The 27792-nt window shown below is 37.2% G+C and overlaps 1 long non-coding RNA gene across 1 annotated transcript in view; it reads right to left on the minus strand.

Moving 5' to 3' along the window:
* The window catches only part of LOC122204920, a 107265-nt gene extending 82228 nt beyond the window's left edge, over positions 1-25037 (minus strand). The window contains exon 1 of the long non-coding RNA XR_006195843.1: positions 24918-25037. This is a non-coding gene — a long non-coding RNA (uncharacterized LOC122204920). The remainder of the gene's footprint in view (positions 1-24917) is intronic.
* Positions 25038-27792: the final 2755 nt, after the last annotated feature.

Raw genomic sequence — 27792 nt, forward strand, 5'->3', positions numbered from 1 at the left:
TATTCTAAATTCTTGTTTAGATATATTATTTATATCTGTTTTGAACAATTCTCTGGCTGTGATTTTTTCCTGAACTTTCTTTTGTGGAGAATTCCTCCATTTTGTCATTTTGGCTAGGTTTCTGTCTTTGTGTGTTTTAAAACCTGTTATGCCACCCACACTTGAGAGTGTGACACATATTAATATATATATTAATATATTAAATATATAAGTTAATATATTAAAAAGGGATCATACGCTGTCCAGGGCCTCGCACTTCAGGAAGTGTTTTTTTGGTACATCTCATGCACTCTGTGTTGCATTTTGGCTGCTCTATCCCACTGACCAGTCCTCTGCAGAGTTCCTCCTTGCTCATCGTGGTGAAGTGTTTGGAACTTCAACCAGATGCACTTCAATTTGTTGAAGCAATTTGTTGGGGAAAAAAAAGGAAAGGCAGTGGGCTCAGCTTGATCCCATAAAAAGTGAAAAATGAAAGGGGAGCCAGAGAATCAAAAAACCATAAGTCTAAGTCCAGAGAAAGAGAAAGGAAAATAAAGAATAAGAAAGAGAAAAGATAGAACAAAAATAGAACAAAAATGACTTGTCAAAAAAATTTATATATATATATATATATATATATATGTGTGTGTGGTGTGTGTATATATATACATTTATACACACACACACACACACATTATATATTGACCAACATATATATTGATCAAATAATATATAATAGTATATATGACATATACTATATATTACATACAATATATAATAATACATATAATATTGACATATATATATACATACATAGAGAGAGAGAGAGAGGCACTAAAAAGAAACCAGAAACTATGAGCCTGATCCCAAAAGAAAAAAAGAAGAGGGAAGAAAGGGAAAAAAAAGTAAAACTAGCTGTCTGTTGGTGCCTGGGACCCGTGACTGCTGTTCTGGAGGAGAGGCCAGCTGCGTTGGGTCAGTCAGTCTTGCTCCAGTTGATAAGCAGTTGCCAGGCACGAAGGGGCGGGTTGGGTGTGTGTGTGTCCTGCCTCTGCCGGGGTCTGCTGCTCTCTGAAGTCCCACCATGTTGGCGTTGGGGGCGAGATGGCATCTCTCCACTCTATATGGGGTATCTCAACCCACACTGTTTAGGCAGCCCTTACAGAAAACCCAGGCGGTCAGCTTGCCCTGCTCCACAGTTCTCCCATGCCTTTTAGGCGCTTGGTTGGGATTCAAAACCCAGCTTGGTGTAGCTCCTCTCCCCTGTTCTAGAGTAGAGCCCCTCTGCCCTGCAGATAAAAGGCCTTTGGCTGGCACCTGCAGTGTCTTTTGTCCTGGGGGAGGCAATAAACCCTCTTCCCAAAGTACTCCAGGAAGGGGACTATTCTCTTCCAATGTGCCCCTGTGATCACTACTGTGCTCTATATACTCCAGACTGGCTCCCTCCTCCCCAGGAGCAGGCGCCAAGGCTCCGGCTTTGCTCCAGAGAAAGTCCTGCACTTCCCAACCTCCAAGTTTCAGCTCCTAAGGCTGTTTGCGAATAATAAACTGGCACTCTCTGTATTTCTTGTTCCCCAATCCATGGTCCAGAGAGGTTTTCCTCTTGTGCTCACTTGATGCCGCACTTTCACAACTGCTCTCTCCCTTTTGTCTCTCCAGAGAGACAAATTCACATACATGTGCCTTGATCCTGCCAAGCTGTCTCCTTCCAACTGTGGAGATCCTTTGTCACACTGCAGATCGATTCCCTGAGTGTTCCAAGTGATCTGACCTCAATACAGCCATGTTTGAGGTACAAAGAAAATCTCAGTCCTCCTACTCCTCCACCATCTTAACTTTCTGCCTCAACATTATTTTTTAAAGAAGTTTTCAGTTTACAAAAAAATGTAGCAAAAAGTACAGAGTTCCCATTTACCCCTCTCACTCACAGAAACAGTTTCCTCTATTATTAACATCTTGTATTAAGATCAGCAGTTTCTTCTTTTAATTCCAGTTAGTTAACATACAAGGTTATGTTAGTTTCAGGTACATAATATAGTGATTCAACAATGCCATACATCACCTGCTGCTCATCACAAGTGCATTCTTTAATCCCCATCACCTATTTAGCCCATCCCCCCCACCACCCTCCCCTCTGGTAACCATCAGTGTGTTCTCTATAATTAAGAGCCTATTTCTTGATTTCTCTCCCTCTCTTTTTTCCCTGTTGGTTGTTTGTTTTTAAAATTGCACATATGAGTGAAATGATATGGTATTTCTCTTTCTATGACTTACTTATTTCACTTAGCAATATATTCTCTAGCTCCATCCGTGTCATTGTAAATGGCAAATTTTCATTCTTTTTTATGGCTGAATAATATTCCACTGTATGTATGAATGTATATTAAGGAGTGCATATATCCTTCTGAATTAGTGTTTTTGTATTCCTTGGGTGAATACCCAGTAATGAGACTGATGCATCATAGGTTATTTTATTTTTAACTCTTTGAGGAACCTCCATACTGTTTTCCACAGTGGCTGTACAAGCTTGCATTCTCACCAACAGTGCATGAGTGTTCCTTTTCCTCCACATCCTCACCAACATCCGTTGTTTTTCTGTGTTGTTGATTTTAGCCATTCTGATAGCTGTGAGGTAATTTGTCATTGTAGTTTTAAACTGCATTTCCCTGATGATGAATGATGTTGAGCATCTTTTCATGTGTCTGTTGGCCTTCTGGACATCTTCATTGGAATACATGTATATTCATGTCTTCTGCCCATTTCTTAATTGAATTATTTGGTTTTTGGACATTGAGTTTTATAAATTCTTTACAGATTTTGGATACTAACCCTTTATTATGTAAGTCATTTGCAAATATCTTCTCCATTCAATAGGTTGCCTTTTAGTTTTGTTGACTCTTTCCTTCACTGAGCAGAAGTTTTTTTATTCTGATGTTAGTCCCAACAGTTTATTTTTGCTTTTACTTCACTTGCCTCAGAAGATATATCTAGAAAAAAAAGTTGCTATGGTTGATGTCAAAGAGGTTACTGCCTGTGTTCTCTTCTAGGATTTTTATGGTTTCAGGTCTCACATTTAGGTCTTTAATTCATTTTGAATCTATTTTCGTGTGTAAGAAAGTGGTCCAGTTTCTTTTGCATGTTGCTGTCCAGTTTTCTCAACACCATTTGTTGAAGAGACTATCCTTTTCCCATTGGATATTCTTTCCTGTTTTGTCAAATTTTAACTGACCATTTAGTTGTGGTTTCATTTCTGGGTTTTCTATTCTGTTCTACTGATCTATTTTTGTACCGGTACCTGCTGTTTTGATTACTAGAGCTTTGTAATATAACTTGAAGTTCAAAAGTTTGATGCCTACAACTTTGCTTTTCTTTTTCAAGACTGCTTTGGCTATTCAGGGTCTTTGGTGGTTACATACACATTTTAGGATTGTTTGCTCTAGCTCTTTGAAAAACACTGGTAGTATTTTGACAGGGATCACATTAAATGTGTTGATTGCTTTGGGTAGTATAAACATTTTAACATTAAATGTGTAGATTGCTTTGGTTAGTATAGACATTTTAACAATATTTGTTCTTCCAATCCATGAGCATGGAATGTCTTTCCATTTCTTTGTGTCATCTTCCATTTCTTTCACCAGTGTTTTATAGTTTTCAGAGTAGAGATCTTTCACCTCTTTGATTAGGTTTACTCCTAGGTAACTGGGATTGTTTTAACTGCTCTTTCTGTTGCTTCATTACTGGTGTATAGAAATGCAACAGATCTATGTAGGTTGATTTTGTATTCTGCAACTTTACTGAATTCATTCATTTATCAGTTCTAGCAGCTTTTGGTGAAGTATTTGGGTTTTCTATATATAGTATCATGTCATCTGCAAATAGTGAAAGTTTTGCTTTTTCATTACCAATTTGGACACCTTTTCTTTTTGTTGTCTGATGCTTGTGGCTAGGACTTCCAGCACTATGTTGAATAAAAGTGGGGAGAGTGGACATCATTGTCTTGTTCCTGACCTTAAGGAAAAAGTTCTGAGTTCTTCCCCATGGAGGATGATGTTAGCTGTGGGTTTTTCATATATGGCCTTTATTATAATGAGGTATATTCCCTCTAACCCTACTTTGTTGAGGATTTTTATCATGAATGGACGGTGTACTCTGTCAGATGCTTCTCTGTATCTATTGAAATGATCAGACGGTTTTTATCCTTTCTCTTACATGATGTATCATGTTGATTCTTTTGTGAAGATTGAACCACCCTTGCAACCAAGGAATAAATCCCACTTGATCATGATTAATGATTTTTTTAAATGTATTGTTAAATTTGGTTTGCTAGTATTTTGTTAAGGATTTTTGCATCTATATTCATCAGAGATATTGGCCTGTAATTCTCTTTTTTAGCGGAGTCTTTATCTGGTTTTGGTATCATGGTAATGTTAGCCTCATGGAATGAATTTGGAAGTTTCATTCCATTTCTATTTTTTGAAATAGTTTGAGAACAATAGGCATTAATTCTTCCTTAAATGTTTGGCAGAATTCACCTGTGAAGCCATCTGGCCCTGGACTTTTGTTTGTTGGGAGTTTTTGATTAGTGATTCCTTTTTTTTGCCCGTTATTGGTCTGTTCAAATTTTCTATTTCTTCCTGTTTCAGTTTTGACAGTTTACATGTTTCTAACAATTTATCCATTTCTTCTAGGTTGTCCAGTTTGTTGGCATACAGATTTTCATAATATTCTCTTATAACTATATTTCCGAGATGTTGATTGTTATTTCTCCTCTCTCATTTGTGATTTTATTTATTTGAGTTCTTTGTAATTTTTCTTGGTAAGCCTAGCTAGAGGTTTATCAATTTTATTGATTTTTTTCAAAGAAACAGCTCCTGATTTCATTGATATGTTGTATTTTTTCCTTAGTTTCTATCATTGTAGATTTGTTCTGCCAAGCTTTGGACTGCTCTCTGGCTTATTTACTTGGATGGGGATGATATCTAGTTGTAAACATGAAATGGGATGAGCTTAGGGTCCTCCTATGCCACAATCTTCCCCAGATCATCCGTTTAATCTTACATGAGCTTTGGAAGATTGTATCTATCAAGGAGCTGGTCCATTTAATCTATTATATCAAATTCGTGGGCAAAGAGTTGTTCACAGCATTTCTTTAGTATCTTTTTAATGTCCATAATATCTGTAATGATGGACTCTCTTTCGTTTTTGATATTTGTATTGTGTCTACCCTCTTTTTCTCTTAATCTAGCCAGAGGTTTATCATTTCATTGATCTTTTAAAAACCAGATTTTGATGTCATTGATTTTCTCTATTGACTTCCTGTTTTCATGTTCATTGATTTCTAGCCTAATTGTCTCTACTTGCTTTGTGCTTAATGTGCTATTCTTTTTCTAGTCTCCTAAGGTAGAAGGTTAGATGACTCATTTTGGATATCTCTTCCTTCTAATACATGCATTCAATGCTATAAATTTTTCTGTAAGTGCTGCTTTTACTACATCCTACAAGTTGTGTTTTCATTTTCATTAAATTCAACATATTTTAAAATTTCTCTTGACAATGTCTATTTGATTCATGTGTTTGATTCATGTTCTATCTTAGAGAGGCTAGAAAAAAGAAAGGTGTCAGGGTGACTAAGTGAGACACTAAAGGGAACCAGAATCAAGGGCAATGTGTCCTTCAGCCAATTACAGATGAAAGTAAGTTTGATGCTGTCAGGCATTTGGAAGTTCCAATGGATTTTCTTTAAAGGCAAGACTTTGGTCTGGAACCAAACCAGCAAGATCTCCAAAGTATGCCTGTAATATTTATTTCCCCTTCAATTTTCTTTGATTCATTCGTTGTTCAGAAGGTTATTGTTTAATTTCCATGTATTAGTGAATTTTCTAGTTTTATTTTTATTGATTTTTAGTTTCATACCATTGTAGTCAGAAAAAATATTTGGTATGATTTCAGTCTTCTTGAATTTACTAAGATTTGTTTTATGGGCTAACATATGGTTAATCCTACAAAATGTTCTACATATGCTGGAGAAGAATGTATATTCCACTGTTGTCAGATAGAATTTTCTGTGTAGGTCTATTAGGTCCATTTGGCTTATATTGCTATTCAATTCTTTGGATGGTCTATCCATCATTGATAGTTGGGTACTAAGTCCCCAACTATTATTGTATTTCTGTTTATTTCTCCTTTTAGTGTTGTTAGTTTTTGCTTCATGTATTTAGGTACTCCAATGTTAGTGCATAAATATTTACAATTGTTATATCTTCTTGAAATTTTGACCCCTTTAGCATTATATAATGATTTTCTTTGTCTTTTTTACCACTTTTAGATTAAAGTCTTTTTTTTTCTGACACAAATATAGCTACCCTTGCTTTTTTGTTGTAGTTATCATTTGCTTAAAATATCTCTTTCCATCCCTTCACTCTCAGTATAATGTGTCTTTAAGGGTAAAGTTAGTCTCTGGTAGGTAGCATATTGTTGGAACTTTTTTTTAATCCATTCAGCAATTTTATGTCTTTTGGAGAATTTAAGCCATGTTACATTTAAAGCAAATACTGATAAGTAAGGACGTACTATTGCCATTTTATTAACTGTTTTCTGGTTGTATTCTGGATTCATCATTCCTTGTTGCTTAACCTGTCGTCTTTGCATTTTGATGTCTTGTATCAATATGGTCTGACTTCTTTATCATGTTCTTTTATGTAATTAGTACAGGCTCTTCCCTTGTAGTTACCGTGAGGCTTACATAAAATATCTTAAGGTTATTATAACACCCTAATTTAAACTAAGAACAAACTAAACCACAATAGAATTCTTAAGCTTTACACTTTTACTTCTCTTCCTCACATTTTCAGTTATTAACGTTATAATTTACATACTTTTATATTGTGTAACTAATAATAGATTGTTTATTTATAGTTATTTATACTACACTTGTTTTGTAACATAACTAGAATTTTAAGTGAATTACACACCATCATTACCATATTACAGAATCTAACTTTGACTACACATTTACCATTACCAGTGAGTTTTATAATGCCTTATGTTACAATTTTAATTAGCATTATTTTAGTTCTATTCAAAGAATTCTTTTAGAATTTAGAATTTCTTATAAGGCAGTTCTAGTGGTGATAAATCATCTCACCTTTATTTATTTGGGAAAATCTATCTTTCCTTCATTTCTGAAGGACAGCTTCACTGGGTATAGTGTTCTTGGTTGGCAGGGTTTTTTTTCCCCTTTCAATAATTTGAATATTGTCATCCCATTCTCTTGTGGCCTGAAAAGTTTCTGTTGAGAAATCTGCCAGTAGTGTCTGCCAGTAGTCTGATGGACTACTCCCTTGCATGTACTTCTCGTTTTTCTGTTGCTGCTTTTATAATTCTTTGTCTTTGACTTTTGAAAGTTTAATTACAATGTTTCTTGGTATTCACTCTCTTTGGGGTCCTCTGGACCCCTTGGATCTGGATGTCTTCCCCAAGTTTGGGAAGTTTTCAGCCATTATTGCTTTAAATATACTTTCTCTCCCTTTCTCCTTTCTCTTCTCCTTTTAGAATATTGTTTCTTTCATTGTGTCTCAGAAGTCCCACAGGCTTTCTTTCTTCACTCTTTTTTATTCTTTTTTCTTTTTGCTCCTCCAACTGGGTAACTTCAAATGTCCTATCTTCCAGGCCAATGATTCTTTTTTTCTACACGATTGAGACTAGTTTTGAAGGTCCTTATTGAATTCTTCAATCTGGTTATGGTATTTTTCAGCTCTAGAATTTCTGCTTTCTTTCTTTTTTATGGTTTCTATTATTTTTGTTGAATTTTTTTTTCATGCATTTTCCTTATTTTGTTTAGTTGTCTGTGTTCAAGCAGTTGGCTAAGTTTAAGAGACTTTTTCGGAATTCCTTTTCTGAATTCTCATAAACCTCCATTTCTTTAGGATAAGTTATCAGAGATTTATTAGTTTCCTTTGGTGCAATATTTACTGATTTTTAAATAATTCTTGATTCTTGACATTGGTATCTGCTTATTTGAGTAAGCATTCTCCTCATATCCAAACTTTGCAGGTTTGCTTTGGCAGACATTTCTTCACCAGTCAGTTCAATCTGGATTTCTGGACATGTCTTTAGGTAACATTCAGGGGCAGGTGGTATCTCCTATTAGGGCTTATTTTTGGGTGAGGCAACTGTTCAAGCTCTTGAGGGCAGGTGTGGGGAGGTATGTGCCACTGACTGAGAATAACTGAATAGGACCACTGGCTTGGTTCCCTGCCCAAGTGAGGCTATAGGATAAGCTCCAGAGTTGCCTCAATTCTCTGGTCAGGCTTAGTAGATGCTTGGGACTGGATACTCGACTCAACAGTAGGTGGGGCTATGACTTATCTCCCCTGCCCTGATGGGGCTGCAATACAGAACTCAGAGCCTGCATGGATCATTGTTGTGGGACCTGAACCAGGAAAGAGTATAAACGGAATATCCTGGTCATGTGAGGCCACCAATTTTGCTCTGCAGAAGGGAAACCCACAAGCTGTGTTCTCTGTTCAAGTGCCACTGTAAGCATGGCTGATGGCTGGGCTATGCAGCTTCCTGTGTGCTCTGGTAAGGTTCTCTGGTTGGGCAAGCTGAAGGCTTGTATTCAACAATAAATGGGGCTATTAAATAGTTTCCCTCCCTAGGCATAACAGGAGAAGCAGCTCCAAGGCCACCAAGGTTCTTTGTATTCTTGACTCAAGTTCCTTGTCCAAACAGAAGCACTGACTTTGCTCTGAGGGCAATAAACTCTGCCCACCCATCTCTCAGTTTAAGCAATGCTAGATTACTGAGAAGCTTCTAAGTGTTTTCGTCAGCCCTTCCTGTCAGATGGGGCTGGAAGCCATACTCTACACTAGGTGGGGCTATGATTCAGCTCTTCTGCCTGGGAGTGAGCAGACTAGGATCCAAGGTTCACAAAACTCCTTGTTTGAGGACCTGAATCAAGCAGACCTGCACCCCACCGAGTTCCTTGGTCAGAGTATACTACTGACTTGGCTCTGCATATTAGCAAAATCACTGGTTAGGCCCACTACTTGAGCTCACAGATAAGAACTTGGTCCACCAAGATCCAAGTACTAACTGCTTGCAGCCCCTCCCCATGGTTCCAACACAGATTCACCCTAGTTGAGTACTGCAGATTCCCCAGGATACTCTTGGAGTGCAACCAGTGCAGGAACTCCCATGAAGTGACCCACAATGCTGGTGAAGCTGGATATCCCCCGTGGACTCTCCTGACCCACTGGAGGAACTGTAGGCTCAGAGGAGACTTCTCAGCAAGGTGCCCTGTGAGCCTGAGGGAAGGGCAATGCCATCAGGTATAGCTATTCCTCTTACTCTTCTATGTAGTCTTGGTCACTGTGGTACAGGGGGTTGTTTCAGCCTCATTCCCCTGTTAATGGTCCTAGTCCATGTTCTTTCAGCGTGTCTTGTCCATGGTAGGTGTCAGTTGCTATTCTTAGGAGAGGGAGTGAAGTCAGGAACAATCTACATCGCCATTTGGTGACATCACACCTCAGTTGTTTTTTAAACTAGGGTTCTTTCATTCTTCGAAGAGATTCTAGCATGCATTTTTAAGTGATAAAATAAGTTGTCTTGAAAGACTCTTTCTTCGTGTAACAGGTATGAATTTATAAGCACTCTCTGTGTTGTGTGAGAAATATTTAACTTCTTCATTTTAATCACATGAACATAAATTAAACTTCTGCCACTGGGTGGGAATATCATACTTAAACATTATTTTAATAGGACTCTGCCATTAAGCTGTGCCTTGAAACATGGGGTCTTAGCATCAAAGCATCAAACACAGAAGATATTTCTGAAATTCTCAGTTCCCCAGAGTCTCAGAGCTTTCAAGTGAGCCCACTTGAATTATGTAACAGATTTGTACACAAGTATTTGAAAAAGAAGACAATATGGATAGTTACTGAATACTAATCAAAGCAAGGGAGGTGAACTACACATCAACATGTCAAGTCCATTCAAAGACTACTGAGCAGTATAGCAAAACCCAAGAATTCAACTTCATATATATTTGATCATATTTTCCTTCTCCATATGTATATAGAGACAAGAAAAGTCAATACACTTATCCGTGTCTCTTCCTTATACCTTGTGAGAAGTATCTGCAAAATCTTTAGAATTACTGGGCATTTACAAATGATGGAAAGAGCAGTTTTAGGAAGATGCTCTTTAGTCCTTCTGATATTCCACTAATTCTTTCTAATGGTTGGTGTATTTATAACTTTTGTCATTTCTTGAGGAATATATAGGCAACTTAAAAGTAAATGGATTACTATTAAGATGTTGCATCAGGGTCTTGGGCAGTCACTAGGTGGTGATTCCTCAATTCTACAGCAAACTGGAGACAAGAGGAAATCCTTAAAAAAAAAAAAAAAAAAAAAGATGCCTAGCTTTGACACTGGGACATACTGACTTAATTGTTTTGACAAGCAACACAGGCATGGGATTTTTATTGAAAGTTCTCCAGGTGAATCTAATGTGCTGTAACATTGGGGAATCACTGGGCAGGGTTTTAGGGCCTAAGGTGGGAGAAGGACTATAGACCAGTGGCTGAACTCAAACATAAGTCATGCTACTGAGAAAGAGAATCCAGGTTATAGAAGATAGACTTCATTGGAAAGTTACTTTTTTTTCCTAATAAACAGCTAAAGATTATAAATCCAGTAAGTGTTTAAACAAAGTTTGGTACATTGTGTCATAGAATAATAATCAGCAATAAAAAGCAACCAAGTAGTGATCCATGCAAAAACCTGGGTGAATCTCCACAGAACTAAGCTAAGTGAAACAAGGCAGACCTAAAGGTTACATATTACATTATTCCTTTATAAAGATTCTTAAAATGACACAATTATACAAAGACCTATCTACTGAAGGTTAAGGCCGGGGGTGGGGGGGGGGGGGGTGGGAAGCCTGGGAGGGAATTTGGTATGACTATGAAGATCTTTGTAGTATTGGAATCATTTTATTTTTTAATTCTTTTTGTTCAATATATGAAATTTATTGTCAAATTGGTTTCCATACAACACCCAGTGCTCATCCCAAAAGGTGCCCTCCTCAATACCCATCACCCACCCTCCCCTCCCTCCCACCCCCATCAACCCTCAGTTGAAACCCCCATGGGTTTCTGTTAAGTTTCTCAGGATCCACAGAAGAGTGAAAACATATGGTATCTGTCTTTCTCAGTATGGCTTATTTCACTTAGCATAACACTCTCCAGTTCCATCCACGTTGCTACAAAGGGCCATATTTCATTCTTTCTCATTGCCACGTAGTACTCCATTGTGTATATAAACCACAATTTCTTTATCCACTCATCAGTTGATGGACATTTAGGCTCTTTCCATAATTTGGCTATTGTTGAGAGTGCTGCTATAAACATTGGGGTACAAGTGCCCCTATGCATCAGTACTCCTGTATCCCTTGGGTAAATTCCTAGCAGAGCTACTGCTGGGTCATAGGGTAGGTCTATTTTTAATTTTTTAAGGAACCTCCACACTGTTTTCCAGAGTGGCTGCACCAATTTGCATTCCCACCAACAGTGCAAGAGGGTTCCTGTTTCTCCACATCCTCTCCAGCATCTATAGTCTCCTGACTTGTTCATTTTGGCCACTCTGACTGGCGTGAGGTGATATCTGAGTGTGGTTTTGATTTGTATTTCCCCGATGAGGAGCGACATTGAGCATCTTTTCATGTGCCTGTTGGCCATCCGGATGTCTTCTTTAGAGAAGTGTCTATTCATGTTTTCTGCCCATTTCTTCACTGGATTATTTGTTTTTGGGTGTGGAGTTTGGTGAGCTCTTTATAGATTTTGGATACTAGCCCTTTATCCGATATGTCATTTGCAAATATCTTTTCCCATTCCGTTGGTTGCCTTTTAGTTTTGTTGATTGTTTCCTTTGCTGTGCAGAAGCTTTTTATCTTCATGAGGTCCCAGTAGTTCATTTTTGCTTTTAATTCCCTTGCCTTTGGGGATGTGTCAAGTAAGAGATTGCTACGGCTGAGGTCAGATGTCTTTTCCTGCTTTCTCCTCTAGGGTTTTGATGGTTTCCTGTCTCACATTCAAGTCCTTAATCCATTTTGAGTTTATTTTTGTGAATGGTGTGAGAAAGTGGTCTATTTCAACCTTCTGCATGTTTCTGTCCAGTTCTCCCAGCACCATTTGTTAAAGAGGCTGCCTTTTTTCCATTGGATGTTCTTTCCTGCTTTGTCAAAGATTAGTTGGCCAACTAATCTTTAGAATCGTTTTATAACTAGACTATAGCAATGTCAATACCCTAGTTGTGGTGTTATACTATAATTTCACAAGATGTTACCATCAAGAAAAACTGGGTAGAGCATAAACATGATCTTGCTGCATGACCTTTTAAATTTTTTTATTACGTTTATTTTGAGAGAGAGAGAAAGCGTGTGAGCGGGGGAAGGGCAGAGAGAGAGGGAAACACAGATTTAAAAGCAGGATCCAGGCTCTGAGCTATCAGCACAGAGCCCGACACAAGGCTCGAACCCACAAGCCATGAGATCATGACCTGAGTTGAACGACTGAGCCACCCAGGCGCCCCTTGCTGCATGATTTCTTACATTCACATATGCGGATTTCTATGATTTCAAAATGTAAGATTTTCAAATTTTACAATTTTAAAAATTCCTCAAAGCCCTAAGAATCAGAGGGAGTAAGTGTAGGTTGTTTCCTGTGGACAATCAGATAAAAGGGTAGGAATTCATGGAAGATATAAAGTAGTTGGAAAGATACTGACTGTGAAATATGAAAGACCAGGAGATTCACTCTTTAAATACCTACTTCAAGTGCTTACAAAGCATGCCTAATACTCTCATGAGAAACTGAAAAATGTAAGCTTATTTCACATAAAAAAATTATACCAGTTATACATTTGTGTCAGTTAGGACTGTATTCTCTGTAAATAACAGAATATAATGCAACAGTGGCTTAAAGAAGCCTATGGAGTAAACATCTAGCATGCCACTGATGCCAGCAGGCTTCTCTCACTTTTCCAGTAAGCTGTAAGCTTAGCATATAGGCCTTCTTCCTATGCTCCCACCTCATGCTTCCAAGATGACTGCTGCATCTCCCAGTATCAGCGTACATTATAAATAGGGAAAGAAGGGGACATGAGAAGGCTTAGTGCCTGGATCAGAAAAGCAAAGGCTTTGTCAGAAACCTTCACATATGTTCTTACACTGCATTGGTCAGAAGTGTATCACACAAGCACTGCTACCTGCCTGTGTTAATTTTCTAGGATTGCAATAACAAAATACCAGAGACTTGGTGGTTTGAAGGAAATAAATGTATTTCCTCATAGTTTTGGAAGCTGGAAGTATAAGATTAAGGTGCTGGAAGGATTGGTATCTCCTGAAGGCCTCTCTCCTTAGATAGGAGCCAGCTGCCTTCTCACTGTGTCCTTCCATGTCCTTTTTCTGTGTGCTTACATTCCAGGTATCTCTTCCTCTTCTTATAAGGAAACCAGTCACATTTGATTAGCGCCTTACCTACATGACATTTAACCAGAATTATTTCTTGAAAGACTCTATCTCCAAACACAATATATTCTAAGGTATTGGGGTTTGGGTTTTGGTTTTCTACATATTAATTTGGGGTACACAATTCAGTCTATAACATTCTATCCTCTAACCCATCAAAATTCATGACCTTCTCACATGCAAAAGACATTCATTCCCATTCCAACAGCTCAAAATTCTTTTTAATAAAAATTTTTAACGTATATTTTTTGAGAGAGAGTTCAAGCGGGAGGAGGGGGGACAGAAAGAGAGGGAGAGAGAAATCCCAAGCTGGCTCCACAGTCACCACAGAGCCCAATGCAGGGCTTAAACTCACAAACCATGAGATCATTATCTGAGACGAAACCAAAGTTGAATGGTTAACCAACTGAGCCACCCAGACGCACCAACAGCTCGAAATTCTTAACCCATTCTAGCATCAATTCTAGGTCTGAAGTCTTATCTGAAGATCTTCCAAATCACATATGGGTGACACTCAAGGTATGATTTATCCTGAGGCAAAATTCCTTTCTGCAGGACAACCTGTGAAATCAGGCAGTTTATATGTTCTAAAACACAATGGTGAGAAACAATGGGATAGGCATAGGATAAACATTCCCAATTCCACAAGGGAAAAATATAAAAAAGAGAAAAGGTGATGGGTTCCAAGCAAGTGTATATATAACATGACAAGGCAAATTCCTTTAGATTTTAATGCTCAAGTATAATCCTTTTTGGCTTGATGCTCTGCCTTTTGGACCTGCTGGGGCTCTACCTTGGGCAGCTGCACTTTCTCATAACTCTGGGCAAAAGTCTTACCCATGAGACAATGGGAGATAGCAGTCTTGTCTTCTGAAATAAAGGAGGAAGCAGCTTTGCCCCAGGACCTGTGGTGCAGAAGCAGCCCTACTAATCCCTGAATCATCATTAAATGTCTTGTAGGTAAGGCCCTACCTTCTTTTCCTGAAGAATAATATTCATAATGGAATAGTTCTACTCTTCCATTCTGTAGAGTCCCAGAAATTCAAGGCTTCTTTCATTTTGTTCCACATTTGTTCCTTTAGTCCAATCTGGACACATTTCTGCTGGCACAGACCGGTCACTATTTCTGGCTTCTGCTTAGATCCATGGGTAATCTCTTTATGGAGTTATTGCATCATCAAGCCATATTCTCGATGGCCTCTCCAGGAAAATTTCTTGTTTTTTTGCAATATGGATAGGTTGAGAATTTTACCAATCTTCAAGTTCTGGTCCATTTTCCTTAACAATTTCTTCAATTTATCTTTCTCCTCTAGCATTGTATTATAAGCACAGAGGCAAAAACAGGCAGCACCTTAAACACTTCACTGAGAAATCTCTTCCGCTAAATATCCACGTTCATCACTTGTAACTTCTACTTTCCACACAACATTAGAAGAAAACTCAGACAAATTCTTTGCAACTTTATAACAAGAATCATCTTTCCTATACTCTCAATAACATATTCTCCATTTCTGTATGAGATTTCACACAGAAAGCCACCATTACCATTCACGTTCCCACCAACAATCTCTTCAAGGCAATCTAAACTTGTTTTCGGATTCTCTTAAAACCTCTATTATCCAGCTTCTAACTATTATTCAGTTCTAAAACCACTTGCACCGTATTAGATTTTAATCACAATCACTTCTCCATACCAAAATCTGTATTCATTTGCTAGGGCTGCCATAATAAAGCAATACAGTCCGGATGGCCAACAGTAACTTTTTTTCTCACATTGTTGAGGCTGAAAGATATCAAGGTTCTGGCAGGGTTAATTTCTCCTGGGGCCTCTCTCTTTGGCTTGCTGATAGTTGCTTCCTTGCTCTATTCTCACATGGTGTTTTCTTGGTGTGTACACAACTCCATGTCCCTCTTTTTTTTCTTATAAGGGCACAAGTAATATTGGATTAGGACCAACCTTTATGACCTCATTTAACCTTAATTACCTTTTGACATGCCCAATCTCTTAAAATTGTCACATCCTAAAGTACTGGGGGTTAGGGATCCAACAAATAAATTTTGGGGAGGGAAACACAGTGTCTCTATTAAGAGACACTGGGAAATCATTCCTAGCACTGACAGACTAAAGAGCTGAGGTAAGCTGAAAGAAGAGATGAAAAAGGGGATTGGGCAAGTCAACCTAAAGTTTTGATCATGCCTGTGGCTCTTACACCACAAATGATTCATTCAAAGATACTGATCTGTATCTATTCACCTTCATCATTTTAGTTAACTCCAACACAAGTTGGATTCAAGGGATACAGTAGCAAAAAAGGAGATGTTAGAATCCAGTAGACATGGGGTAGGACTTACAGATCCAGCACTTAACAGCTATATTCATTAGAACATTTGTATCTTTTCTTTAAAAAGGTTTCTTTGTCTCTTTTCAAGGACATGTGAACACGTTAGTTGTGCCCCAAATTTGTGAATCCCGAATTTCTCAGTGACCCTCAACTGTAGGGTAAGCCCACATATTGTACATGTGAAAGCCAAAGTTATACTTGACAAGGTCTTTCACCTTTCTCAACTTGATGTCTTCTTTGTAAAAAAAAAAAAAAAAAAAAGGAAATGTCCACATCAATGGACGATAGTGAGAACTCCAAAAGATGAGTCATGTAGGATGCCCACAAACTAGTCAAGAATTCAATATATCTGTGTTCTTTCTCTCTTCTCAGTTCTAACCTTATGGTCTGCTTAGAGATGCTCTATGATCCATTTAACTTTCATTCATCAAGATGGCCAGGTCTCAGGAAATATGTCTAAACATTTTATGAGCCCTTGAACTGAAAACTTTATACTCATGTTCTTTACATCTTCTAGAACAGTGCCTATTACATACTAGGTACATTATAAATGACTGTCTAAACCAATAATTCTTTGATGCTTTATTCAATTATTTCTTACTCGAAATGAGTTGATACTGAAGTAGTTTCTTTTGCCAGTTGACAGAATTTCAAAGTCAAAAATAAAAGCAATTGAAAAAATTATGCTACATCAAAAAAACAATGTGCATGACCTTTCTTAGTTGCAAAAGAAACAAGATGCTTCTTCAGATAAAGCCAAGACATGTTAAAATTATGTATTATCATAAAACATATATGAAAAAGTAAAATTGTAAAAACTTGAAATAATTTACAGTCATATTTTCAATGCAAAGACTTCAATATATTTGTAGAGAATATTTTTCTATTTATGCATAGTATTATTTCCATTTAGGGAGATTAAAGATATTTTACAAAATGTCCTTTAATAATAGAAAATAGCAAAATGGCAGACTGTGAAGCTACAAGCTCTTGTTCCCCTGTGGAAACATAAGCAGAAACTGGCCAAACTAACTGCAGAAAAGTTCTGAAAACCATGAAAACAATCTAGTTATGATAGCTTAATGAATGTCACCTTCACAACATTAGTGATTTGTGGTATTTTAATTGTTCTTGTCCCACCCTCACATGAAGTGTTAGTCTTGGCCTGGAAGAGGGGGAAGTCTAGTAACTCCCTCTCTTGAACCAGAGTGAAGAGTTGACATTTGTAAGTTATTGTATTTGACAGCTATCCAAAAGACTGGCATTTGTTTAACCCACCTCAGATCTCAAGTGGGAAAGCAGAGGGCACTGCTTATGAAATCTGCAAAGAGTCTACAGACTCACAAAACACCAGAGGCAAGAGATTATGGGTGGAGACTTAAAATAGACAATCTCAAGCCTGGAGAAGAAGTGGGGCAAAACTCTTCATGGAATTAACACATTAAAGCACCTGCGCACACAGAGTAATGGAGAAACTCACAGGAAGGACAAGGCGAGACACAGGCTCAGAAAAGATATGAGAATAGGCTTTCACTTCTGGCTGTTCTCAGGATCAGAGCAAGTCTAGCTCATTGGTGGAAGGTCATATCAGTTCGGAGACAACCTGCTAAAACTGGTAGAGCAGTTTTTCCAATTGCCTCATTTCTAACAACAACAAAAAAATCACAAGGCATATATAAAGATGAAAACAAAGACCATTTAAAAGAACCATATAAATTGACAGAAACCATCCTTGCAGAAGCCCAGACACTAGATGTACCAAACACTTCAGTAAAACTGTTCTAAGTATACTGAATTAACTAAAGGAAATGACTACAAATATCTAAAGAAAATTAATAAATTAATGTGTCAACAAAATGAGAATATCAACAAAGAGAAAATATGAAAAAGCCAAAAAATAAATTACTAAGTTGAGAAGTTACCTATGGGTATCACTAGCAGATTTGAGCACTCAGAAGAAATAATCAGGAAATGTGAAGAAAAGACAATTGAAATAATTGAGTCTGAGAAACAGAATGAAGACAAATAAACACAGCCTAACAGATTTCTGGGACACTATCAAATGGTCACTATATACATTATGGGAATTTCATAAGATTAAGAGAGAAAAAGTAGCAAAAAATATATTTGAAGAAATAATGACTAAAACTTTCTAAATTTGATTAAAGACAAGAATGTATAATCCAGGGAGCTCAGCAAACTCCAAGCTGGATAAATACAAAATAAACCAAATATACACATCATAATGAAGCAAAAAATGAAAGGCAAAGGCAAGGAAAACATCTTGAAGGCAGCAAGAGGAAAGTTATTTGTCATATACAAGGGCCCCTCAATCACATTATCATTTTACTTCTCAGTGAGAACCTCAGAACCCAGAAACTAGTAGAATGACATATTTCAAGTGCTGAAAGATAAAAACAGACAACCAATAATTCTATGTATAGCAAACTGTCCTTTGAAAGTAAAAGGGGGTGTCTGGGTGGCTCATTCATTAAGCATTTGACTTTGGCTCAGGTCATGATCTCACAATTCGTGAGTTTGAGTCCCATATCAGGTAAGCTTAAGCCCTGCTTCAGGTGAGCTCGAGGCCCACTTGGATGAGCCCACTTTTCTCTCTCTCTGCCCCTCCTGGGATTCTCTCTCTGTGTCCCTCACTCACTTGCACCCTCTTTCTCAAAAAATAAAAAAGTAAAAGAAAAATAAGGCATATCAGATAAGAAAACATTGAGGGAATTTATTACCACCACACCTGCCCTAAAAGAAATGCTAAGGGGAGTTCTTCAGGTTAAAATTAAAAAATACTCGACATAACTCAAAGGCATATTGAAAAATAAATATTTCTCTTAAAAGTAAACACAAGGGCAAATATAAAAACCAGTATTACTGTCACTGTAGTTTGAAATTCCTTTTTTAAAATTTTGTATAGGATTAAAAGACACAAAGACTTAAAAAAATTCCAAAAGTATGGTAGTGTGTACACAATGTAAAAAGAGGTTATCTGTGACATCCATAATATAAAATGGTGAGAACAGAGTTATATAGAAATAGAAACTTTGTATGGGATTGAAGTTAAATTGGTATCAATTAAAATTAGATGTAATAATTTTAGGACGTTGTCTGCAGTCACCATGGTGAGCACAATAAAATACAGAGAGAATATACACAAAAGGAAATGAGAAGGAAATAAACATATATCATTACCAAAAAATCAGAAACAGGAACGAAGATAGTAACAAAGGAAATAAGGACAAAAAGAGCTTTACAACATACAGAAAACAAATAGAAAAATAGGAAAAGTAAGCTTTTCCTTATCAGTAACACTTTAAATATAAATGGATTAAAGTTTTCATTCAAAAGGCTGAGATTGGCAGAATGAATGAGTAAATATATTGTAAGTACATCCAGTCTACAGTAGACTCACTTTAAATCTAAAGACACAAATAGGTTGAAAGTTAAAGGATGAAAAAAATTTTCATATAAATATGAACCAAAAGAGAACTAGGACTGGTATACACTATGGTCTGAATGTTTGTGTGATCCTCAAAATTCTTATGTTGAAATCTTGATCCCCTATGTGATAGTATTAGGAAGTAGGGTTTTTGGGGAGGTGCTTAGGTCATGATGGTGCTCATGAATGGGATTAATATTGTATAAAAGAAACCCCACAGAGCTCCCTAGCCCCTTCCACTATGTGAGGACACAGCAAGGAGCTGACACTCTGAAACCCAGAAGACAGCCTTCACCAGAACTGAACTATGCTGGCACCCTGAATTCAGACTTCCAGCCTCTGGAACTGTGAGGCAGAAATGTTGCTTATAAGCCATGCAGTCTGTGTTGTTTTATTATAGCAGACCGAACAGACTGAGATTCTATACTCCTATCAGATAAAATAGATTTCTAGTCAAAAATTGTTACAAATAACAATAAATATTAAGAATGGGGCTTATTCATTCAGAATATATAACAGTTACAAACATATATGTAACAATCTCCAGAGCCCCCAAATCTATGAAGTAAACACTGATAAAATTCAGTGAATAATTAGCTCTACCACAAAAGTTGGATATTTCAATTTTTGTTGAAAAGATCAACAAAAGTGACAAACACTTAGCATGCTGATTAAAAAAGAGAGAGAAGACTCTACTTACTAAAATTAGAAATGAAACCTGGGATAATGTTACTGATTGTAGAGAAGTAAAAGGTACTGTAACAGAATACTACTTACTACTGTATGCACATAAAAGGGATAACAAGATGAAATGAATATATTCCTAGAAGAAAATTAATCTACCAAAATCAATCATGAAGAATAGAAAATCTAAATAATTTTATACCCAGTGGGGATACTGAATCAGTAATCAAATTCTGGCAACAAACATAAAAGCCCAGGACAAGATGGTGTCACTGGTAAATTCTACCAAACCTTTAAAGAAGAATTAAAATCAAACCTCAAAATTTTCCAAAAACTTGAAGAGGTAGAACACTTCCTAACTCATTCTCAGGGACCAACATTACTCTGATACCAAATCCAGACAAAGACACTACATAGAAAACTGCAGACCAATATCCCTTATGAATACTGACAACAAAATCCTCAATAAAAAACAGCAAACTCATTTCCACAGAGTATTAAAAGGATACCCACCTCATGACTGAGATTTATTCCTGGAATGCAAGGACAATTCAACATACAAAAATCAACTAATGTAATACACCACATTAATAGAATGATGGCAGGAAAACATGTCATAAAAGAATTTGATAAAATTCAACACCATTTCATGATAAAAAAAAAAAAAAAAACTACCAACAAACTAGGAATAGAAAAACTCTTCCTCAAGATGATAAAGTGTATGTGTGAAAAACCTAACTTAACATCATTCTCAATAGTGAAGGACTGAAAACTTATCCCTTAGGATCAGGAACAAGGAAAAGATGACCACTTTCAGCCTTTCAATTCAATATCGTAGCCAGAAAAATAATATAACAGAAAGGGAGGACAAGGCATGCAGATTGGAAAAGAATAAATAAAATATTATATGCCTGAAGACAATATGATCTTATTCAGAGAAATATCTAAAGATTCCACAAAACTGTTAGAGCTAATAAAAAATTTCAATAAAGTATCAGGATACAAAATCAACATGTAAAAATTGGCTATATTTATATACACTAACAATGAACATCCATAAATGCAATGGAGAAGACAATTCCATTTACAAGAGCATCAAAAACAATACAACACTTAGGAATAGAGTTAAACAAAGAGAAACCTACAAAACATTTGTTAAAAGCAATTAAACAAGGCATAAATAAATGAAAACACATATGTTCATGGATCAGAACACTCAATATTGTTGAGAGGTCAATACTATCCAAAGTGATCTACAGGTTCAGTGGCATCCCTATCAAAATGCCTATGACTTTTTTTTTTGGCAGAAATAGAACTAAAATAAATAATAATAAAGTTATTTTTCCCTTAAATTTGATTTCAAAACTTTCTACAAAGCTTCAGCTGCAGTAATCAAAACAGTGAGGTACTGACATAAGGACAGTCATATAAATCAATGGAACAGAACAAGGAGGCCAAGAATAAACTCTTGGTTTGGCCAAATGGTTTTAGAAAAGGGTGCCAAGACGATTTAATAGAGAAAGGACAATCTTTTCAGCAAGTGGTGCTGGGAAAACTGGATATCCACCCGCAAAAGAAGGACTTGGACACTGTCCTCACATGATACATAAAATTTAACTCAAAATTTATCAGAGACATAAAGGTAAGAGCTAAAAATAAAACTATTAGAAGAAAATGCAAGAGAAAATCTTGTTGACATTGGATGTGGCAATGATTTTATGGATATGACACCAAAAGCATAGACAACAAAAGAAAATAGATATATTGGACTTCAACAAAATTTAAAACATTTGTTCTCTTGGACGCTGTCCTGAGCAACATATTTATGGATATTTTCCTTAGGCAAGGGAAACAAAAGCAAACATAAACTATTGGGACTACACCAAAATAAAAAGGTTTTGAACAGGGAAGGAAACCATCAACAAAACAAAAAGGCAACCTACTGAATGGGAGAGGATATCTGCAAATGATACATCTGATATGAGATTAATATCCAAAAAATATAAAGAACTTAACACAAAAAACAAACAATCCAAAATGGGCAATCTAAAAATGGACAGAGGACCTAAATAGACATTTTCCCAAAGACATACAGATGGCCAACAGACATTAAAAGATGTTCAACATGGGGTGCTTAGGTGGCTCAGTCAGTTAAGCATCTTACTTTGGCTCAGGTCATGATCTCACAGCTCATGAGTTCGAGCCCCACATCAGGCTCTGCGCTGACAGCTTGGAGCCTGGAGCCTGCTTTGGATTCTTTGTCTCCCTCTCTCTCTGCCCCTCCCCTGGTCATGTCTGTCTGTCTGTCTCTCTGTCTCTCAAAAATAAATAAACATTAAATTTTTTTAAAAAAAAGAAAAGATGCTCAACATCAATAATCATCAAGGAAATGAATATCAAAACCACAAGAGATATCTCATACCAGTCAGAATGGCTAGTATCAAAAACACAAGAAATAATAAATACTGATGAAGATGAGAAAAGGGAACCCTCATGCACTATTGGTGGGAATGTAAACTGGTGTAGCTACTGTGGAAAACAGTATGGAAATTCCTCAAAAAAATTAAAAATGGAAATATCATATGATCCAGCAATTTCACTATTGGGTAATTACCAAAGAAAAAAAAACACTAATTCTAAAAGATATATGCATCTTGATGTTTACTGAACCATCATTTACAATAGCCAAAATATGGAAGTAATTCAAGTGTCCATCAATAGATGAATGGATAAAGAAGTGTCCATCAACAGATGAATGGATACACACACACACACACACATACACACACACACACACACACTGGAATATTACCCAAGCATTAAAAAAGGATGAAATCTTGCCATTTGCAACAAAAGGGATGGACATAGAGGGTATTATGCTAAGTGAGATATGTCGGACAGAGAAAGACAAATTCCCTATGATTTCACTTATATGTGGAATCTAAGAAATAAAACAAACAAGCAGAAAGAGACCCATAAATACAGAAAACAAACTGGTGGTTGCCAGAGGTATAGAGGGTAGGGGTATAGGAAAATAGATAAAGGAAATAAAGAGATACAAACTTCTAGTAATAAAATAAGTTATAGAGATGAAGAAAGTACAGTATAGGGAATTTAGTCAATAATATTATAATAACATTGATGGTGACAGATGGTGAATACACACTGTGGTGAGCAGTGAGTAATGTATAGAATTACCAAACCAATATGTTGTACACCTGAAATTAATATGACATTGTATGTTAATTATACTACAATAAAAATAAGTCGATTTCAAGAAAAAAATTTTTAAGTTTATTTTTGAGATGGGGGTGAGGGGAAGGACAGAGGATTTGAAGTGCGCTCCACACTGATAGCAGAGAGCCCAACATGGGGCTCAAGCCCACACGGATCATGATAGTGATACAATAGAGATCATATCTTGAGATCATGACCTGAGCTGAAGTCGGATGCTTAACCAGCTGAGCTATCCAGGCACTCCCAAAGAAAACACTGAAAAATATTTTTTGTAAATAGCTTTTCCTGTCTTTTTTTTAGTTTATTTATTTATTTTGAGAGAGAGTGAGAGTGGAGGAGGGGCAGAGAGAGACAGTGAGAGAATCCCAAGCAGGCTCCACACTGTCAGCGCAGAGCCCGATGTGGGGTTCAAACTCATGAACTGTGAGATCATGATCCGAGCCAAAGTCAAACACTCAACCAACTGAGCCACCCAGGCACTCCCCAAAGAAAACATTTTTAAACATTCATGTATCAAAGGACACTATCAAGAGCATGAAATAAAAACTCACAAAATGGGAGAAAATAACTGCAAATCAAAAACAAGGTTAATATCTAGGGTTAATATCTAGAACATATAAAATTGAAAACAAGGTTTATAAAGAATTTTCAGCATGATATGAAGAGACACCTGGAAATTCATTTCTAAATAATCAATTACAGGGGAACCTGGGTGGCTCAGTCAGTTAAGTGTTTTGGCTCAGGTCTCATGGTTTTTAAGTTCGAGCCCCAGGTCGGGCTCTGCTTGGGATTCTCTGTCTCCCTCGCTCTCTGCTCTTCCCCCACCACCTCGCGCTCATGCTTGCTCTTTTTCACAAAAATAGACTTTTAAAAATATACATTAAATTATCAATTACTTTGCAGAACTTTATGGCACATGGTCTGTTATCCAAATTGGTCAAACCATAAAAATACCTTCAAAACGTCAGTTTTTAAAAGCGTCTCCTAAACTGCTTGTCTTAATGAAAATGTATCTAAAATGACTTGTCTGACCATCCCATAGCTCTAGACAGATATTATGTGAAGAGTTACACAATGGCCAGTATCTGACAAATAGTATTCCTCCAATTATGAGAGATCTAAATCATATATTTTTATTGGAAACTGAGAATCTTTATTAGCTTATTCCAAAAGTACTATAACTTCCCCAGTAAGCCCTCAGGCTTACCTGAGTGGAGCAGATCTAGTCTGACTGGATTTTGAACAAACAAAACAGGTTTATAAACATGTGATCCAATTTGTATTTAAAAGTTGATGTATACTCTGAGAGTCATCTAATGAGCCCATTGCCGCCAAATGTGTTACTTATTTTAAAATTTAAAAAGTGACAAAAACCTGATCACAAAATGCAACAATCACAGAATACCATAAATCCATCATAAAGATAAAAGGGTTTTATACAAATATGTGTCACCAACATATTCTTCCTGGAACTGTGAAATCCTATTGATTTTTCCTTGGGGTGTGTGTGCGTGTGTGTGTGCGTGCGTGCGTGTGTGTGTGTGTGTGTGTGTGTGTGTGTTCTCCGGTATCTAGAGATGATAATTACAATTTCAAATAAAAAATATTCAGATAGCTAGTAACAACTCACCAACCACCCAGGGAAATCAAAAGAAAATGAAATTGGTAGAAAGTGATACAATCTGATTACCCACCACTGTAAGATCCTCAATCTGGTGCTAAGATTGAAGAGACAAAACCAGAGGTCCACGTGTTTTCCTAACCCTTATCAGGATCTCCAGAGAGCAGAAGATCCCTCTAATCTTAGGATTCCCGTCCCCTGCAATATGGAATAGAAAAGTCCATGTAAACTTTACACATTATTGTACAAACGTAAAGTGATATTTTAGGAATTTTAATACTTTTCACAGGACTTGGTTTAAACATCATCAGGTTTCTTTCTTTTGTGAACAATTTTCTGTCCATCCATCACAATACTCTAGACTAATGTGCAAGGAACTACAGAAATCAATCTAACTGTTGTACGGTTTTTTAATGCTTGAAGACGAAATACATATAAACAGGGTAGTTTGTAAAAATAATAGGTTGTGCAGCAAGTATTAAACTAAGATGATCTCTAGCTGATGAGTTTACAAGGTCCATTTTATTTTTTTAACTATATTTTCTTTTTTTAATTAAATATAATTTATTGTCAAATTGGTTTCCATACAACACCCAGTGCTCATCCCAAAAGGTACCCTCCTCAATGCCCATCACTCACTTTACTCTCTCTCTCAAACTATATTTTCTATAATAACCATAACATACCTTTAAATAAGAAAATGGCATTAAAAATTACAAATATTTAAGCATAAAAAACAGTTGTAGAGGAGGGAAGAAGAGGTAAATTCAAATTTTAAAACAAGCAAGGAGTAGAAGAATATTGAGAGCACGTAGGGAAACGGGATGAGGGGAGGGGAGGGGAGGTGCAGAGGGAGAAACAGTGTTGAGGAAGCAAATTTTGTGGAACCTGTTGGAGAAATAGGGTGGGGCTGGGACCCTTGACTCAAGAGCTGAGTGTTATTAAACCGAAGGCTATAAAAGTTCCCTGGAGCCAGGAAGGGAAAGTATTCTGAAGCCCAGGACAGGTACACAGGTGAGGGCAGTAGGCAACAGCGGCTGCAGTCCCGAGAGAAAGACTGAAACGCCAGAGCAGGGGAGACCCGATCCAGGATGCTGGCCTGTTTTAATCTCACGGGCTGGCGGGCAGGGAGCCTGGCTGCTGCTGAGCCTACTCTGTAGAGAAAGCACGGCCTAGTGGTAAGCGACGAAAAGGTGAGGTTACCCGACACCGAATTCCTAGATAACATAATGACTTTGTGTGAGACACACCACGGGAGGATCTCCAACATCCCGGAGGAGATGCTAGGGGATCTGGAGCAGCCGGGAGGGAGAGCTCCTGCCCCTGCAGGTCTGCATCTCCCCTTGGTTGCTGTCAGGCTGTCAACTAATGGGGACGGCGGCCCGTGGGGCCTGGCTCCAGACCTCACTGACTGCCTGAGCTCAGCCCCACTCTACACGTGCAAATGCAAGCAGCAATCTATCCAAATAGTGTCACCGTGCGAGCGGGGTTAAAAGCATCATTGTGCAAGCATTAGCACCAGGGGGAAGAGTACGAGGCGACCGAACCCTGGAAATACTGTATAGTAAGTCACGGTGAGCTTGTTGCTGCTCTTGCAAGTTTAATTATCTTGAGGCAATGGTTAACTTTTGGCCTATACAAAATTTTATAATTTTCCTGATTCTCCTTGACACGGATTCATTTTTCCAGATCTCCCACCCATCTTTCTTAACCACAAGTCTTATCACCCTCCATCAGCCAACATGCAGGAACCTTAAAAATGATGTCACAAAACATTCCTAATTTGCCACAGAAGCTGAAGTCATCACTGAGAGGCACCTCTCTGTGAGGGAGGCACTACTTTCCCAACAAAAGGACAAGGAAGTTATCAATATAATTATGTTGTAAAAAAGGTTGTAACAAAAAATTTTTCTGAAAATATGCACAATAGAGTAATTGTCGATTTTTCACCTATCATCATGTATATTCTCCATGATGCATCCATCAACGCAATCAGTCATGAATGGTTACTAGAACATGAGGAATCATTATTAGTGTTTACATTCTTCATTTGTTCTGTAACAATATACAGTCCCTCCACAATGTGCTTCCTTTCAATCTTTTTAATGCTAAAAAAGTCTGTTTGTTTTTAATTAATGGAATCACTGCATCAATTACATTTTTAACTTTATTAACTTCATAATGATTATAAAAAGCTTAATTATTTAACCCAATATAACTCATTTTGTACACACCTAACACCAGGTACACACAAAAGTAATAAGATGTTTTAATTGATCTTGCCAGGATAGACCACGTGAACATTAAACCACAAAACTTGCAATTTTCTACTTAAGCCCAATTATAATTTTTGTCTTGTTGAAATCATGTTTGACTGTTGGTAGGAATGCAAATTGGTGCAGCCGCTCTGGAAAGCAGTGTGGAGGTTCCTCAGAAAATTAAAAATAGACCTACCCTATGACCCAGCAATAGCACTGCTAGGAATTTATCCAAGGGATACAGGAGTACTGATGCATAGGGGCACTTGTACCCCAATGTTTATAGCAGCACTCTCAACAATAGCCAAATTATGGAAAGAGCCTAAATGTCCATCAACTGATGAATGGATAAAGAAATTGTGGTTTATATACACAATGGAATACTACGTGGCAATGAGAAAAAATGAAATATGGCCTTTTGTAGCAACGTGGATGGAGCTAGAGAGTGTGATGCTAAGTGAAATAAGCCATACAGAGAAAGACAGATACCATATGGTTTCACTCTTATGTGGATCCTGAGAAACGTAACAGAAACCCATGGGGGAGGGGAAGGAAAAAAAAAAAAAAAAAAAAAAAAAAAGAGGTTAGAGTGGGAGAGAGCCAAAGCATAAGAGACTGTTAAAAACTGAGAACAAACTGAGGGCTGATGGGGGGTGGGAGGGAGGGCAGGGTGGGTGATGGGTATTGAGG

The sequence above is a fragment of the Panthera leo genome, chromosome D4 (genome assembly GCF_018350215.1).
Source record: "Panthera leo isolate Ple1 chromosome D4, P.leo_Ple1_pat1.1, whole genome shotgun sequence".
Taxonomy (NCBI): domain Eukaryota; kingdom Metazoa; phylum Chordata; class Mammalia; order Carnivora; family Felidae; genus Panthera; species Panthera leo.